The sequence below is a fragment of the Arachis ipaensis genome, chromosome B1 (genome assembly GCF_059453495.1).
Source record: "Arachis ipaensis isolate K30076 ecotype BB chromosome B1, ASM5945349v1, whole genome shotgun sequence".
NCBI lineage: Eukaryota > Viridiplantae > Streptophyta > Magnoliopsida > Fabales > Fabaceae > Arachis > Arachis ipaensis.
In genome coordinates, this window is record NC_142436.1 from 124,934,204 (window position 1) to 124,945,729 (window position 11,526).

General features: G+C 38.4%; 1 non-coding gene across 1 annotated transcript; it reads right to left on the reverse strand.

Annotated features, from left to right (window-relative positions):
- Positions 1 to 3,814: 3,814 nt before the first annotated feature.
- Positions 3,815 to 3,922, reverse strand: LOC148578248 (small nucleolar RNA R71). Its single transcript, XR_015904214.1, has one exon. It is a non-coding gene; the product is annotated as a small nucleolar RNA R71 (small nucleolar RNA).
- Positions 3,923 to 11,526: the final 7,604 nt, after the last annotated feature.

Genomic DNA, 11,526 nt, shown 5'->3' on the forward strand with positions numbered 1-11,526 from the left:
ACATAGTTTTTAGTATGATTTGATTAGTTTTTAGTATATTTTTATTAGTTTTTAAATAAAAATCACATTTCTGGACTTTACTATGAGTTTGTATGTTTTTCTGTGATTTCAGGTAATTTCTGGGTGAAATTGAGGGACTTGAAAAAAATCTGATTCAGAGGCTGAAGAAGGACTGCAGATGTTGTTGGATTCTGACCTCCCTGCACTTGAAGTGGATTTTATAGAGCTACACACACCCAATTGGCACGCTCTCAATTGCGTTGGAAAGTAGACATCCAGGGCTTTCCAGAAATATATAATAGTTCATACTTTGCTCAAGTTTAGACGACACAAACTGGCGTTTAACGCCAGCTTTCTGCCCTATTCTGGCGTTAATCGCCAGAAACAAGTTGCAAAGCAGAGTTAAACGCCAGAAAGAAGTTACAAATTGGCGTTTAACTCCAAGGAAGACCTCTACACGTGAAAGCTTCAATGCTCAGCCCAAGCAAACACCAAGTGGGCCCGGAAGTAGATTTCTGCATCATTTACTTATTTCTGTAACCTTAGTAACTAGTTTAGTATAAATAGAACTTTTTACTATTATGTTAGATATCTTTTGATCATTTTTAGATCTCTAGACCTCCATGGGAGGATAGCCACTCGGCCATGTATACCCTATTTTCACTTATGTATTTTCAACGGTGGAGTTTCTACACCCCATAGATTAAGGTGTGGAGCTCTGCTGTTCTTCATGAATTAATGCAAAGTACTATTGTTTTTCTATTCAACTCAAGCCTATTTCTTCTCTAAGATATTCATTCACACACAAGAACATGATGAATGTGATGCTCATCACCATTCTCACCTATGAACACGTGCCTGACAACCACTTCCGTTCTACATGCAAACAAGCTTGAATGTGTATCTCTTAGCCTCCTGATCGTGAGATCAGAGTCTTCATGGTATAAGCTAGAATTATTGGCGGCCATTTCTGAGATCCAGAAAGTCTAAACCTTGTCTATGGTATTCCGAGTAGGATCTGGGAAGGGATGGCTGTGACGAGCTTCAAACTCGCGAGTGCTGGGCGTAGTGACAGACGCAAAAGGATTACTGAATCCTATTCTAGCATGATCAAGAACCGACAGATGATTAGCCGTGCGGTGACAGCGCATTTGGACCATTTTCACTGAGAGGACGGGAAGTATCTATTGACAACGGTGATGCCCAACATACAGCTTGCCAAGGAAAGGAGTATGAAGGATTGGATGAAGGGAGTAAGAAAGCAGAGATTCAGAAGGAACTAAGCATCTCCATACGCTTATCTGAAATTCTCACCAATGAATTACATAAGTATCTCTATCTTTATTTTACGTTTTATTTATCTTTTAATTATTAAAACTCTATAACCATTTGAATCCGCTTGACTGAGATTTACAAGGTGACCATAGCTTGCTTCAAGCCGACAATCTCCGTGGGATCGACCCTTACTCACGTAAGGTTTATTACTTGGACGACCCAGTGCACTTGCTGGTTAGTTGTGCGAAGTTGTGAAAAAGAACTAAGATTATGAACGTGGATATTAAGTTTTTGGCGCCGTTACCAAGGAATGAACAATCACGATTTCGTGCACCAAGTTTTTGGCGCCGTTGCCAGGGATTGTTTGAGTTTGGACAACTGACGGTTCATCTTGTTGCTCAGATTAGGTAATTTTATTTTATTTTATTTTTATTTTTTAATTTTTGAAAAAAAAGTTAAATTATTCTATGTTCTTCATAATTTTTAAGAATGAATTCTAGAGTTTCATGAGATATGTTGAATCCTGGCTGGCTGTTAAGCCATGTCTAATCTTTCGGACCGAGATGTCAACTATCTTGAGAAGTGCTTCTTTGTCTTTCTCATCAATTCAACTGTTGTATGCCTGATTTGTATCTTAAAGCTTGGCTGGCCATTGGCCATGTCTACTGTTTTGGACCGGAGCTTTCACTGAAAGCTTGGCTGGCTAGTAAGCCATGTCTAATCCTTGGACTGGAGCTTTAGACTAACATTGCATGATTCCTGGAATTCTCATTAAAAATTTTGAAATCCTTATTTTTCTTTTTCCAAATAATTTTCGAAAAATCCAAAAAATTTTGATAAAATCATAAAAACCAAAAATAATTTTGTGTTTCTTGTTTGAGTATAGTGTCAATTCTGAAGTTTGGTGTCAATTGCATGCTTTTATAATTTTCTTTAATTTTCGAAAATTCATCATATGTTCTTCATGATCTTCAAGTTGTTCTTGATGATCTCCTTTGTTTGATCTTTGCATTTTTATGTTTTGTGTCTTTCTTGTTTTCCATATGCATTTTCAATTTGTTAGTGTCTCAACATTAAAAATTTTTAAGTTTGGTGTCTTGCATGTTTTTCTTTTCTTAAAAATTTTCAAAAATAAGCTCTTGGTGTTCATCTTGCATGTTTCTTATGAGTCAAGTCAAATTTTCAATTTAAAAATTATATCTTTTTCAAATCTTTTTCAAAAATCAAATCCTTTTCATTTTTCATTCATATTTTTGAAAATTTCAAATTGATTTTCAAAAATCTTTTTCTTGTTTTGTTTTATAATTTCAAAATATTTGCTAACAATTAATGTGATTGATTCAAAAATTTTAAAGTTTGTTACTTGCCTATTAAAAAAGGTTCAATCTTTAAATTTTAAAATCATATCTTTTAAGTTTCTTGTTAGTCAAGTAACCAACTTTAATTTTCAAAATCAAATCTTTTTAATTTTTTTTCAAATCTTTTTCAAAATAAATGTCAATCACATCTTTTTCAAAATCAATTTCAAAATCTTTTCTAACCTCTTATCTTTTCAAATTGATTTTCAAATCTTTTTCAAATTAATCCTATCTTTTTGTTTGATTCTTATGTTTTTCAAAACTACCTAACTAATTTTCTCTCTCTAATTTTCGAAAATCACTAACCTCTTTTTCAAAATTTCTTTTCATTAACTAATTATTTTAAATTTTAATTTTAATTTTATTCCTTTTCGTATTTTCGAATTATAATTAATTTTTAAAATAAAAACAAAAATATTTATATTTTGTATTATTTAATTTTCGAATTCTTCTCCCTCTCATCTCCTTCTATTTATTTATTTATCTACTAACACCCCTCTTTCACTCAAAAATCCGAACCCACTCTTCTCCTCTGTGTTCGAATTCTTATCTTTTCCTTCTTCTATTCTTCTCTTCTTATACTCATAAGGAATCTCTATACTGTGACATAGAGGATTCCATATTTTTTTTTCTATTCTCTTCTTTTTCATATTAGCGGGAACAAGGATAAGAACATTCTTATTGAAGCTGATCCTGAACCTGAAAGGACTTTGAAGAGGAAGCTAAGGGAAGCTAAAGCACAACTCTCTGAAGAAAATCTGACAGAAATTTTCAAAAAAGAAGGAGACATGGCCGAACCCAACAACAATGCAGGGAAGATGCTTGGTGACTTCACTGCACCAAATTCCAACTTACATGGAAGAAGCATCTCAATCCCTGCCATTGGAGCAACCAATTTTGAGCTAAAACCTCAATTAGTTTCTCTGATGCAACAGAATTGCAAGTTTAATGGACTTCCATCAGAAGATTCTTTTCAGTTCTTAACTGAATTCTTGTAGATCTGTGATACTGTTAAGACCAATGGGGTTGATCCTGAGGTCTACAGGCTTATGCTTTTCCCGTTTGCTGTAAGAGACAGAGCTAGAATATGGTTGGACTCTCAACCTAAAGATAGCCTGAACTCTTGGGATAAGCTGGTGACGGCTTTCTTAGCCAAGTTCTTTCCTCCTCAAAAGCTTAGCAAACTTAGAGTGGATGTTCAAACCTTCAAACAGAAAGAAGGTGAATCTCTCTATGAAGCTTGGGAGAGATACAAGCAACTGACAAAAAAGTGTCCTTCTGACATGCTTTCAGAATGGACCATCTTGGATATATTCTATAATGGTCTGTCTGAATTATCTAAGATATCATTGGACTATTCTGCAGGTGGATCCATTCACCTAAAGCAAACGCCTGCAGAAGCTCAGGAACTCATTAACATGGTTGTAAATAACCAATTCATGTACACTTCTGAAAGGAATCATGTGAGTAATGGGACACCTCAGAGGAAGAGAGTTCTTGAAATTGATACTCTGAATGCCATATTGGCTTAGAACAGAATATTGACTCAGCAAATCAATATGATTTCTCAGAGTCTGAATGGATTGCAAGCTGCATCCAACAGTACTAAAGAAGCATATTCTGAAGAAGAAGCTTATGATCCTGAGAACCCTGCAATCGCAGAGGTGAATTACATGGGAGAACCATATGGAAACACCTATAATCTTTCATGGTGAAATCATCCAAATTTCTCATGGAAGGACCAACAGAAGCCTTAACAAGGCTTCAATAATAATGGTGGAAGAAATAGGTTTATCAATAGCAAGCCTTTTCCATCATCTTCTCAGCAACAGACAGAGAATTCTGAACAGAGCCATTCTGGCCTGGCAACCATATTTTCTGACCTATCCAAGACCACACTAAGTTTCATTAATGATACAAGGTCCTCCATTAGAAATTTGGAGGCACAGGTGGGTCAGCTGAGTAAGAAGATTACTGAAACTCCTCCCAGTACTCTCCCAAGCAATACAGAAGAAAATCCCAAGAGAGAGTGCAAGGCCATAACCTTACTTGGTGTGGCCGAATGCCCAGAGGAGGAGGAGGACGTGAATCCCAGTGAGAATGACCTCATGGGACGTCCTTTGACAGAAAGGAGTTTCCTTTTGAGGAACCAAAGGAATCTGAGGCTCATACAGAGACCATAGAGATTCCATTGAACTTCCTTCTGCCATTCATGAGCTCTGATGAATATTCTTCCTCTGAAGAGGATGAAGATGTCACTGAAGAGCAAGTTGCTAAGTATCTAAGAGCAATCATGAAGTTGAATGCCAGTTTATTTGGTAATGAGACTTGGGAGGATGAACCCCCTTGTTCACCAATGAACTGAGTACATTAATGAAGCAAACTTTACCTCAGAAGAAACCGGATCCCGGAAAGTTCTTCATACCTTGTACCATAGGCACCATGACCTTTGAGAAGGCTCTATGTGACCTTGGGTCAGGGATAAACCTCATGCCACTTTATGTAATGGAGAAACTGGGAATCTTTGAGGTACAAGCTACAAGAATCTCATTAGAGATGACAGACAAATCAATGAAAAAGGCTTATAAACTAGTAGAGGACGTGCTAGTGAAGGTTGAAGGCCTTTACATCCTTGCTGATTTCATAATCCTAGACACTGGGAAGAATGAGGATGAATCCATCATCCTTGGCAGACCCTTCCTAGTCACAGCAAAAGCTGTGATTGATGTGGACAGAGGAAAGTTGGTCCTTCAACTGAATGAGGACTACCTTGTATTTAAGACTCAAGGTTATCCTTCCGTAACCATGGAGAGGAAGCATGAAAAGCTTCTCTCACTGCAGAGTCAACCAAAGCCCCCACAGTCAAACTCTAAGTTTGGTGTTGGGAGGCCACAACCAAACTCAAAGTTTGGTGTTGAACCCCCACATTCAAACTCTAAGTTTGGTGTTGGGAGGTCCCAACAATGCTCTAAACATCTGTGAGGCTCCATGAGAGCCCACTGTCAAGCTATTGACATTAAAGAAGCGCTTGTTGGGAGGCAACCTAATGTTATTTAATTATATCTATTTATTTTCCATTGCTATTTTATGTTTTCTTTAGGTTGATGATCATGTGAAGTCACAAAAGCTACTGAAAAATCAAAAACAGAATGAAAAATAGCATTAAAAATAGCTCACCTTGAAGGAAGAGCTTACTGGCGTTTAAACACCAGTAAGAAGCATCAAACTGGCGTTTAATGCCAGAAAGAAGCATCAAGCTGCCGTTAAACGCCAGAAACAAGCACCAGACTGGCGTTTAATGCCAGAACAGAGCATGGAATTGGCGTTTAACGCCAAGAATGGGAGAAAAGCTGGCGTTAAACGCCAGAAACAAGCAGCAAGCTGGCGTTTAACGCCAGACATGCATTCTAAGGGCGTTTTGTACGCCTAAATGGAGCAGGGATGCTAAGTCCTTGACCCCTCTGGATCTGTGGACCCCACACGATCCCCACCTACCCCACCTCTTCTTCTATCCTCTTCACACCTTTCCATAACTCTCTTCCCCAAATACCCTTTACCAATCACCTCCATACAAATACCCTTAACCACTCACATCCATCCACTCTTCCCCATAAACCCCACCTACCTCCAAAATTCAAATTCTTTTCCCTCCCAAACCCAACCTTAATGGCCGAAACCTACCCTTCCCCCACCCCTATATAAGCCCCTCAACACTACTCCATTTTCACACACTACATCCACCACTTCTCCCCCTTGGCCGAATACACCTTCTCCCTCCATCTCCTTCATTTTCTTCTTCTTTTACTACTTTCTTTCTTCTTTTGCTCGAGGACGAGCAAACCTTTTAAGTTTGGTGTGGTAAAAGCATTGCTTTTTATTTTTTCATAACCATTAATGGCACCTAAGGCCAGAAAAACCTCAAGAAAGAGGAAAGGGATGGCAATTGCTTCCACCTCTGAGTCATGGGAGATGGGGAGATTTATCTCAAAGGTCCATCAGGACCACTTCTATGAAGTCGTGGCCAAGAAAAAGGTGATCCCTGAGGTCCCTTTTAAGCTCAAAAAGAGCGAGTATCCGGAGATCCAACAAGAGATTAGAAGAAGAGGATGGGAAGTTCTCTCTAATCCTATTCAACAAGTCGGGATCTTAATGGTTCAAGAGTTCTATGCAAACGTACGGATCACTAGGAACCATGATCAAAGTAGGAACTCGAATCCAAAGAATTGGCTTACAATGGTTCGGGGGAAATACTTAGATTTCAATCCGGAAAATATAAGGTTGGCGTTCAACTTGCCAATGATGCAAGAAAACGCACGCCCCTACACTAGAAGGGTCAACTTTGATCAAAAGTTGGACCAAGTCCTCATGGACATATGTGTGGAAGGAGCTCAATGAAAAGTTGACTCAAGAGGCAAGCCGGTTCAATTGAGAAGACCGGACCTTAAGCCTGTAGCTAGAGGATGGTTGGAGTTCATCCAACGCTCTATCATTCCTACTAGCAACCGGTCTGAAGTTACTGTAGACCGGGCCATCATGATCCATAGTATCATGATTGGGGAGGAAGTGGAAGTTCATGAGATTATACCTCAAGAACTCTACAAGGTGGCTGACAAGTCCTCCACTTTGGCAAGGTTAGCCTTTCCTCACCTCATTTGCCACCTCTGTAATTCGGCTGGAATTGACATAGAGAGAGACATCCTTATTGATGAGGACAAGCCCATCACTAAGAAAAGGATGGAGCAAACAAGAGATTATGGACCTCAACAAGAGCATGAAGAAATTCCTCACCATGAAATCCTTGAGATACCTCAAGGGATGCACTTTCCTCCACAAAACTATTGGGAGCAAATCAACACCTCCCTAGGAGAACTAAGTTCTAACATGGGACAACTAAGGATGGAACACCAAGAGCACTCCATCATTCTCCATGAGATTAGAGAAGATCAAAGAGCTATGAGGGAGGAGCAACAAAGACAAGGAAGAGACATAGAGGAGCTCAAGAGCACCATTTGTTCTTCAAGAAGAGAAAGATGCCACCCTCACTAAGGTGGACCCATTCCTTAATCTCCTTGTTCTTATTTTCCTGTTTTTCGGTTTTTGAGCCTTATATTTTATTTATGTTTGTGTCTTTACTATATGATCATTAGTGTTTAAGTGTCTATGTCTTAAAGTTATGAATGTCCTATGAATCCATCACCTTTCTTAAATGAAAAATGTTTTAATCACAAAAGAACAAGAAGTACATGATTTCAAATTCATCCTTGAAACTAGTTTAATCATTTTGATGTGGTGACAATACTTTTTATTTTCTGAATGAATGCTTGAACAGTGCATATGTCTTTTGAATTTGTTGTTTATGAATGTTAAAATTGTTGGCTCTTGAAAGAATAATGAAAAAGGAGAAATGTTATTTGATGATCTGAAAAATCATAAAAATGATTCTTGAAGCAAGAAAAAGCAGTGAATAGAGAAAAGCTTGCGAAAAAAAAGAAAGAAAAAAAATTGGCGAAAAAAAATAAATAATAAAGAAAAAGAAAAAGCAAGCAGAAAAAGCCAATAGCCCTTAAAACCAAAAGGCAAGGGTAATAAAAAGGATCCAAGGCTTTGAGCATCAGTGGATAGGAGGGCCCAAAGGAATAAAATCCTGGCCTAAGCAGCTAAACCAAGCTATCCCTAACCATGTGCTTGTGGCATGAAGGTGTCAAGTGAAAAGCTTGAGACTGAGCGGTTAAAGTCGAGGTCCAAAGCAAAAACAGAGTGTGCTTAAGAACCCTGGACACCTCTAATTGGGGACTTTAGCAAAGCTGAGTCACAATTTGAAAAGGTTCATCCTATTATGTGTCTGTGGCATTTATGTATCCGGTGGTAATACTGGAAAACAAAGTGCTTAGGGCCACGGCCAAGACTCATAAAGTAGCTGTGTTCAAGAATCATGAACTAGGAGAATCAATAACACTATCTGAATTCTAAGTTCCTATAGATGCCAATCATTCTGGTCTTCAAAGGATAAAGTGAGATGCCAAAACTGTTCAGGGGCAAAAAGCTACTAGTCTTGCTCATCTGATTGGAGCTAAGTTTCATTAATATTTTGGAATTTATAGTATATTATCTTCTTTTTATCCTATTTGATTTTTAGTTGCTTGGGGACAAGCAACAATTTAAGTTTGGTGTTCTGATGAGCGGATAATTTATACGCTTTTTGGCATTGTTTTTACATAGTTTTTAGTATGATTTGATTAGTTTTTAGTATATTTTTATTAGTTTTTAAATAAAAAATCTGATTCAGAGGATGAAGAAGGACTGCATATGTTGTTGGATTCTGACCTCCCTGCACTCGAAGTAGATTTTCTGGAGCTACAAAAACCCAATTGGTGCACTCTCAATTGCGTTAGAAAGTAGACATCTAGGGATTTCCAGCAATATATAATAGTCTATACTTTGCCCGAGTTTAGATGACGCAAACTGGCGTTTAACGCCAGCTTTTTGCCCTATTCTGGCGTTAAATGCCAGAAACAAGTTGCAAAGCAGAGTTAAACGCCAAAAATAAGTTACAAACTGGTGTTTAACTCCAAGGAAGACCTCTACACGTGAAAGCTTCAATGCTCAGCCCAAGCACACACCAAGTGGGCCCAGAAGTGGATTTCTGCATCATTTACTTATTTCTGTAACCCTAGTAACTAGTTTAGTATAAATAGAACTTTTTACTATTGTGTTAGATATCTTTTGATCATTTTTAGATCTCTAGACCTCCATGGGAGGCTGGCCACTCGGCCATGTCTACCCTATTTACACTTATGTATTTTCAACGGTGGAGTTTCTACACCCCATAGATTAAGGTGTGGAACTCTGCTGTTCTTCATGAATTAATGCAAAGTATTATTGTTTTTCTATTCAACTCAATCCTATTTCTTCTCTAAGATATTCATTCGCACACAAGAACATGATGAATGTGATGATTATGTGACGCTCATCACCATTCTCACCTATGAACGCGTGCCTGACAACCACTTCCGTTCTACATGCAAACAAGCTTGAATGTGTATCTCTTAGCCTCCTGATCGTGAGATCAGAGTCTTCGTGGTATAAGCTAGAATTATTTGCGGCCATTCCTGAGATCCAAAAAGTCTAAACATTTTCTGTGATATTCCGAGTAGGATCTGGGAAGGGATGGTTGTGACGAGCTTCAAACTCATGAGTGCTGGGCGTAGTGACAGACGCAAAAGGATTACTGAATCCTATTCTAGCATAATCGAGAACCGACAGATGATTAGCCGTGCGGTGACAGCGTATTTAGACCATTTTCACTGAGAGGACGGAAAGTAGCCATTGACAATGGTGATACCCAACATACAGCTTGCCATGGAAAGGAGTATGAAGGATTGGATGAAGGCAGTAGGAAAGCAGAGATTCAGAAGGAACTAAGCATCTCCATACGCTTATCTGAAATTCTCACCAATGAATTACATAAGTATCTCTATCTTTATTTTATGTTTTATTTATCTTTTAATTATTAAAACTCTATAACCATTTGAATCCGCCTGACTGAGATTTACAAGGTGACCATAGCTTGCTTCAAGCCGATAATCTCCGTGGGATCGACCCTTACTCACGTAAGGTTTATTACTTGGACGACCCAATGTACTTGCTGGTTAGTTGTGCGAAGTTGTGAAAAAGAACTAAGATTATGAACGTGCGTATTAAGTTTTTGGCACCGTTTCCAAGGAATGAACAATCACGATTTCGTGCACCAGTACGCACGATCGTAATCTCAACTCTTTTTCACAACTCTGCACAACTAACCAGCAAGTGCACTGGGTCGTCCAAGTAATAAACCTTACGTGAGTAAAGGTTGATCCTACGGAGATTGTCGGCTTCAAGCAAGCTATGGTCATCTTGTAAATCTCAGTCAGGCAGATTCAAATGGTTATGAGGTTTTGATAATTAAAATATAAATAAAATATAAAATAAGATAGAAATACTTATTTAAATTCATTAGTGGGATTTCAGATAAGCGTATGGAGATGCTTGTTGCTTCTGAATCTCTGGTTTCCTACTGCCTTCATTCAATCATTCATACTCCTTTCCATGGCAAGCTGTATGTTGGGGGATCACCGTTGTCAATGGCTACCATCCGTCCTCTCAGTGAAAATGGTCCAAATGCGCTGTCACCGCACGATTAATCATCTTTTGGTTCTCGATCATGTTGGAATAGGATCCATTGATCCTTTTGCGTCTGTCACTATGCCCAACACTCGTGAGTTTGAAGCTCGTCACAGTCATCCCATCCCAGATCCTACTCGGAATACCACAGATAAGGTTTAGACTTTTCGGATCTCAAGAATGGCCGCCAATAATTCTAGCTTATACCACGAAGACTCTGATCATGAAGCAGGAGGCTAAGAGATATGTATTCAAGCTTGTTTTCATGTAGAACGGAAGTGGTTGTCAGGCACGCATTCATAAGTGAGAATGGTGATGAGTGTCACATAATCATCACATTCATCATGTTCTTGGGTGCGAATGAATATCTTAGAATAAGAATAAGCTTGAATTGAATAGAAAAACAATAGTACTTTACATTAATTCATGAGGAACAGCAGAGCTCCACACCTTAATCTATCGGGTGTAGAAACTCCACCATTGAAAATACATAAGTGATGAAGGTCCAGGCATGGCCGAATGGCCAGCCCCCCAAACGTGAACATACAAGTTCCAAAGATGGTAAAAAAGACAAAAGACGTAAAATAAATCACTAAAAGTAATTTTTATACTAAACTAGTAGCTAGGGTTATAGAAAATAAGTAAATGATGCAGAAATCCACTTCTGGGCCCACTTGGTGTGTGCTTGGGCTGAGCATTGAGCTTTACACGTGTAGAGACTTCTCTTGGAGTT